The sequence below is a fragment of the Heterodontus francisci genome, unplaced genomic scaffold (assembly GCF_036365525.1).
Source record: "Heterodontus francisci isolate sHetFra1 unplaced genomic scaffold, sHetFra1.hap1 HAP1_SCAFFOLD_1399, whole genome shotgun sequence".
In the NCBI taxonomy this organism is placed as follows: Eukaryota; Metazoa; Chordata; class Chondrichthyes; order Heterodontiformes; family Heterodontidae; genus Heterodontus; species Heterodontus francisci.
Genome location: NW_027140122.1, coordinates 32,501 through 40,000, shown reverse-complemented (window position 1 = coordinate 40,000; position 7,500 = coordinate 32,501).

The following is a 7,500-nucleotide window of genomic DNA, read 5'->3' as shown; positions in this document are numbered from 1 at the left end:
GTTGTAAATTGGTTAATGAGTTGTCACTTCAACTTTTGGCCGCGGTTGGCTACAATGAGTCTTGCCGGGCTTAATAGTCGGCGTGCGGGGGTGACTTTGCGAAGGCTAGCAGTGGGCAGAACCGGTTTATGATTTGCTCCCGTCGTCAGATTGACAAAGAGTCTGGTTAATCAGTTGTCCAAATGTTGTAAATTGGTTAATGAGTTGTCACTTCAACTTTTGGCCGCGGTTGGCTACAATGAGTCTTGCCGGGCTTAATAGTCGGCGTGCGGGGGTGACTTTGCGAAGGCTAGCAGTGGGCAGAACCGGTTTATGATTTGCCCCCGTCGTCAGATTGACAAAGAGTCTGGTTAATCAGTTGTCCAAATGTTGTAAATTGGTTAATGAGTTGTCACTTCAACTTTTGGCCGCGGTTGGCTGCAATGAGTCTTGCCGGGCTTAATAGTCGGCGTGGGGGTGAATTTGCGAAGGTGGCCGTGTTTCGATGCATGTTTGCCGGCGTGTTTAGGAAGGTTGGGTGGGTGGGTGGGTGGTTGTGTGGGCGCCGTGGTCTGAGGGCACATCCTGTGGGATGTGGGAGGCGGGGGAAGGAGAGCGCCCTTGGTGCGTGTGTCTAGGCGATGCATTGCGGAAGGATGGGCGGGTGGGGCCGGGCGTGTGGGTTCCCGACTTATCGGTGAACCATTTGCTACTGCGGGGCCAAAGCAAAAGGGAAAGCATAAGGGCGCAGGCTGCCCTCTGCGGGACAGGTCCGGCCCTGACGCCGGTTTACGATTTCTCCGGTAAAGCACCTGTCGGGTGGCGACCGGAGGGTCTTTGCAGGGCCTGGATCTCCGAGCCCGTGGGACAGGCGGGAAAGGGTGGCGGCAGCCGGTTGAAGTCCCGACCCTGGGCAGCCTCCCGGTCTTACCTCCATAACTTCGGCGAGGAGGGTCCGATCCCCGCGCGGTCGACGGCAGGCGGTAGGGCTCGGAGGGGCGCGGCCTGGTCCGCGAGTGCCCCGGCGCCGCCCCTCTGCCCGTCCGAGGGACAGTAGGAAATGGCCATACCGCTTTCCGGCCGATTGCCGCCGGACGTCCGGCCGCATTCGCTCGGTCTGCGCGGCCGGCGGTAGCCGGGGGCGAGGGGCATCGGGCGGTGGCGGAACCAGGCCGGCCCGACCGCTGGGGGCCGCCCGGGCGACGTTTGAATCTGTCGGGTCGGACCGCCGAATCCCGCGGGATTTCGGGATCGAATCTGCGGGTGGAATCGGCACCTCGTCCCGCTGTCCGGTTCCCCCCCCCGTCGACTGCAACGGGTTTCCGAGGCCCGTCGGTCAGGCGCGGTTCGCTCCGCAATCCGCCGGCCGATCGGCACCGGGCGGGGCTCTACGGAAAGAGGGGACCCTCCCGCGTCGAGTGCCGGCGCACCGACCCCGCAGGCTGACCGGGAAGGTGAAGACTCACCCCGCTGAATGCCCGGCCCCGGCTACCCTCCGGCTCCGGGGCCATAACTTCGGGGAGGGAGGTCCGATCCCCGCGCGGTCGACGGCAGGCGGTAGGGCTCGGAGGGGCGCGGCCTGGTCCGCGAGTGCCCCGGCGCCGCCCCTCTGCCCGTCCGAGGGACAGTAGGAAATGGCCATACCGCTTTCCGGCCGATTGCCGCCGGACGTCCGGCCGCATTCCCTCGGTCGGCGCGGTCGGCGGTAGCCGGGGGCGAGGGGCATCGGGCGGTGGCGGAACCAGGCCGGCCCGACCGCTGGGGGCCGCCCGGGCGACGTTTGAATCTGTCGGGTCGGACCGCCGAATCCCGCGGGATTTCGGGATCGAATCTGCGGGTGGAATCGGCACCTCGTCCCGCTGTCCGGTTCCCCCCCGTCGACTGCAACGGGTTTCCGAGGCCCGTCGGTCAGGCGCGGTTCGCTCCGCAATCCGCCGGCCGATCGGCACCGGGCGGGGCTCTACGGAAAGAGGGGACCCTCCCGCGTCGAGTGCCGGCGCACCGACCCCGCAGGCTGACCGGGAAGGTGAAGACTCACCCCGCTGAATGCCCGGCCCCGGGAACCCTCCGGCGCCGGGGCCATAACTTCGGGGAGGAAGGTCCGAGCTCCGCGCGGTCGACGGCAGGTGAAAGGGGCCGGTGCGCCGCGGAAGGCGACAGCAGTCCCGTCAGGCTGCACCTCTGCTCGGGCGAACGGCGTCAGGAAAAGGGGAGAGCACTTCCCCACCGATAGCTCCGGAACGCCCGGACCCATTGGCCCGCGGCACCGGTGGCTGCTAGAGGGGCTCCGGCGCCGTCAGCCGGGGTACGTCCCAGGCCGGCCGGACGGCGGGCAGCCGGAGGCAACGGCCTGGAACGGAGCCAGACTTGAGTCGTTCCGTGCCGTGGGCAAAAAGGCAGGGCTGCGGGTCAGCGCAGTTTGGCAAACCTAGCCGCAAGTGCGGGAAGGGCGGAGGAGCACACGGACGCCGCCTTCCCAAACTGAGCCCAAAGTGCCCAGGCATGCCCCCTTGATCTCGCCTAATCAGTGAGCCCAAAATAATTTCAGAGTGTGGAAACCTGATCCAAAAAGGTCGAAAAGAACGGCCAGAGATCAAGTCCGAAAGGGGAAATCAGTAACAAGCAAGCAGAGTAATCATTAACCAAAAAGCGCAAAATTATGTTAAAAGTGTGAAATCATTAACCAAAAAGTCGAAAATAATGTCCAGAGACCAAGTCCGAAAGTACAAATAATTAACCAGTAAGCAGAGTCATCATTAACCAAAAATCGCAAAAGTAAGTAAAAAGTATGAAATCATTAACCAAAAATCGCAAAAGTAAGTAAAAAGTGTGAAATCATTAACCAAAAACTCGAAAATAATGTGCAGAGACTAAGTCCGAAAGGGCAAATGGTTAACCAGTAAGCAGAGTCATCATTAACCAAAAATCGCAAAAGTAAGTAAAAAGTGTGAAATCATTAACCAAAAATCGCAAAAGTAAGTAAAAAGTGTGAAATCATTAACCAAAAACTCGAAAATAATCTCCAGAGACTAAGTCCGAAAGGGCAAATGGTTAACCAGTAAGCAGAGTAATCATTAACCAAAAAGGGCAAAAGTAAGTAAAAAGTATGAAATCATTAACCAAAAAGCACAAAATTAAGTTAAAAGTGTGAAATCATTAACCAAAATGTCGAAAACAATGTCCAGAGACTAAGTCCGAAAGGGCAAATGGTTAACCAGTAAGCAGAGTAATCATTAACCAAAAGGCGCAAAAGTAAGTAAAAAGTATGAAATCATTAACCAAAAAGCGCAAAAATATGTTAAAAGTGTGAAATCATTAACCAAAAAGTCGAAAATAATGTGCAGAGACTAAGTCCGAAAGGGCAAATGGTTAACCAGTAAGCAGAGTAATCATTAACCAAAAGGCGCAAAAGTAAGTAAAAAGTATGAAATCAGTAACCAAAAAGCGCAAAAATATGTTAAAAGTGTGAAATCATTAACCAAAAACTCGAAAATAATGTGCAGAGACTAAGTCCGAAAGGGCAAATAATTAACCAGTAAGCAGAGTAATCATTAACCAAAAATCGCAAAAGTAAGTAAAAAGTGTGAAATCATTAACCAAAAACTCGAAAATAATGTCCAGAGACCAAGTCCGAAAGGGCAAATGGTTAACCAGTAAGCAGAGTAATCATTAACCAAAAAGGGCAAAAGTAAGTAAAAAGTATGAAATCATTAACCAAAAAGCACAAAATTAAGTTAAAAGTGTGAAATCATTAACCAAAAAGTCGAAAATAATCTCCAGAGACTAAGTGCGAAAGGGCAAATGGTTAACCAGTAAGCAGAGTCATCATTAACCAAAAATCGCAAAAGTAAGTAAAAAGTGTGAAATCATTAACCAAAAACCCGAAAATAATGTCCAGAGACTAAGTCCAAAAGGGCAAATGGTTAACCAGTAAGCAGAGTAATCATTAACCAAAAATCGCAAAAGTAAGTAAAAAGTGTGAAATCATTAACCAAAAACTCGAAAATAATCTCCAGAGACTAAGTCCGAAAGGGCAAATGGTTAACCAGTAAGCAGAGTAATCATTAACCAAAAATCGCAAAAGTAAGTAAAAAGTGTGAAATCATTAACCAAAAACCCGAAAATAATGTCCAGAGACTAAGTCCGAAAGGGCAAATGGTTAACCAGTAAGCAGAGTAATCATTAACCAAAAATCGCAAAAGTAAGTAAAAAGTGTGAAATCATTAACCAAAAACTCGAAAATAATGTCCAGAGACTAAGTCCGAAAGGGCAAATGGTTAACCAGTAAGCAGAGTAATCATTAACCAAAAGGCGCAAAAGTAAGTAAAAAGTATGAAATCAGTAACCAAAAAGCGCAAAAATATGTTAAAAGTGTGAAATCATTAACCAAAAACTCGAAAATAATGTGCAGAGACTAAGTCCGAAAGGGCAAATAATTAACCAGTAAGCAGAGTAATCATTAACCAAAAAGCGCAAAAATATGTTAAAAGTGTGAAATCATTAACCAAAAACTCGAAAATAATGTCCAGAGACTAAGTCCGAAAGGGCAAATGGTTAACCAGTAAGCAGAGTAATCAGTAACCAAAAAGGGCAAAAGTAAGTAAAAAGTGTGAAATCATTAACCAAAAACCCAAAAATAATGTCCAGAGACTAAGTCCGAAAGGGCAAATGGTTAACCAGTAAGCAGAGTAATCATTAACCAAAAATCGCAAAAGTAAGTAAAAAGTATGAAATCATTAACCAAAAAGCACAAAATTAAGTTAAAAGTGTGAAATCATTAACCAAAATGTCGAAAACAATGTCCAGAGACTAAGTCCGAAAGGGCAAATGGTTAACCAGTAAGCAGAGTAATCATTAACCAAAAATCGCAAAATTAAGTTAAAAGTGTGAAATCATTAACCAAAATGTCGAAAACAATGTCCAGAGACTAAGTCCGAAAGGGCAAATGGTTAACCAGTAAGCAGAGTAATCATTAACCAAAAATCGCAAAAGTAAGTAAAAAGTGTGAAATCATTAACCAAAAACTCGAAAATAATGTCCAGAGACTAAGTCCGAAAGGGCAAATGGTTAACCAGTAAGCAGAGTAATCATTAACCAAAAGGCGCAAAAGTAAGTAAAAAGTATGAAATCATTAACCAAAAAGCGCAAAAATATGTTAAAAGTGTGAAATCATTAACCAAAAAGTCGAAAATAATGTGCAGAGACTAAGTCCGAAAGGGCAAATGGTTAACCAGTAAGCAGAGTAATCATTAACCAAAAAGCGCAAAAATATGTTAAAAGTGTGAAATCATTAACCAAAAACTCGAAAATAATGTCCAGAGACTAAGTCCGAAAGGGCAAATAATTAACCAGTAAGCAGAGTAATCATTAACCAAAAAGCGCAAAAGTAAGTAAAAAGTGTGAAATCATTAACCAAAAAGTCGAAAATAATGCCCAGAGACTAAGTCCGAAAGGGCAAATGGTTAACCAGAAAATCCGTCGAATAATGTCCAGAGACTAAGTCCGAAAGGGCAAATGGTTAACCAGTGGAAGGGCGATCAAGCGGAAAAATTTGCCCCGGTTACCCGGGATGGAGTTCCAGAGGTCCGGCCAGAGTTGTCAAATTCGTCCCGCTGATCGGACGCTTGTCATTCGGGTGGCTGGGGGTTGGCGGGGTATCTGCACAGTAGTAGGAGGTGGCAAGTCGGGACTTGGACGTTTATTCCAAGAGTCCACCCGAGCCTCCAGGTCTGCAGAGACCGACCCTAGCTGCCGCCCAACCGACTTTTAAGCCTTTTTCGGATGGGGATTTTTTCCCATTTTCGTCCATTTTTCGGGTTTTCTGTCGGGCTTAATAGGCGGCAGCCTGACCCCCGGCCGAGGCGGGGGGCGCACTCTCCCTTGCGTAAGGGTCCGGATTTGCCCCGGAAAGTGCCCCCGACGGCCTCCCGACCCGGGTGCCTGCAGGGCGGGGGGAAAGGGTAGTCCCAGCCGCAGGAAATCATTAACCAAAAGACTTAGCCGTCGGGGCAGAGGCTAAGACCCGGGCTGGTGAAATCATTAACCAAAAGGAATGCACCCTTTTCCGAAAGTGCAGGCCGAAATAAGGCGAGCCTTGGGCCGGGAAGGCCAAAACCCCCAACTCATGGAAGTGTATGGGGTCGGACTCGGCGACTTTCCCGGGCCCCGAGTTGACCTTTCCCCACGGGGGCGGTCAAGTTGCTCCCGCCAAGAGGGCACGTTGCATTTGCTGCCGCTCTAGTCCCCGGGCTAGTTAATCAGTTGCCGTCGGAAGTCCCGATGCCGAAATGAAAAATGGCCGTTGCGGCGATTTGGCGCCTCATTTTCGGAAGGACTACCGGCAGGCAACCCGCCGAATTGACACTTGCGATTCGGGTGGCTGGGGGTTGGCGGGGTACCCGGAGATTTTCGGGAACTCGATTTTCAGAACTTTTGCTGGCAGCGGTTGCACTTGCAAAGTGGCCGAAGAAGTGCTCCCTCAAGGAAGGACCTTCTTTTGAAATAAAAGACCTTCCGAAGAGTGCCTGGAAGTCATTTATGAGCATTTAAGGGTAAATCTGGCGGACTTTCCATGCTCTGTTGCCGGCTCTGAAATATCGCACAGTTGGGTCTAGGCCGGTAGACTGGCTGTGAAAACAGACAAAGTGTTTTGGCGAGCGAGAGAAAACAAGGCCTTGGAACAGATTGGGGGGTGCGGAGGCACACCACACCCACAGGAAAAGAATTAATGAAAAAAAAACCAAAGTCTATGACATGTCTGTTGGTACAGTGAGAAAAGCAAAGAAGGGAGGCTGCGATGGCAGAGCAAAGCCGACCTTCATACAGATATACATGTCAAAGAAAGAAACTATGCCCGCAAAAGACTTGGTGCGAAATAACAAGGCTCCTTGTGAACGGTTATCTTTGTCTGTCAGGCGCAGATTGTGGCGGCGTCGCCTGGTTTCCTTGGGTTGCACTACATGTATGTCCTATTCTCAAACGAAAAGTGCGTGCCCAGAATTTTGTCCAAGTTAGGCGACGCACGCCGGCTGGCATCACCTCTCCGTGCGAGCGCCGAAAGCTTTGGTCGACCTGTTTGGCTACGCTGGTCGCGGTTGCTCCTTACAGTCATGGGGACGGAAAACCGATGCGAGTTGACCAGGCGACGTCAACCAAGTTGCATGCTTTCTCCCCCCCCCCCGCCGCCGCCAACCCCACACTGTGTGAAAGGAAAAAAAAAGTGCGTGCCCAGGTCACTCGATCGATACGGCGAGGACTGTCCGACGTTGGAGGGCCCAGGCGGGCTAGCATTTATTTGCTGGTGTTTCAGGCTCAGCGGTTACCTCCCGTTTCTGTCCCTTGTGTCAGACGGACATTCCTCTCGAGAGTTTGGCCACTTGGTCGGCGGCGTGCTAGGTAGATTACTCGTTGTGCGCCGTCTCCTGTGTGCTGATCTCTGTGCTGTTCGTGTGAGGCCGAGACGTCCCACTGGTCGCTACCGCAGTGGTCCGATTGTGAAGCTCCGGAGCGGGGCGTCCCGTT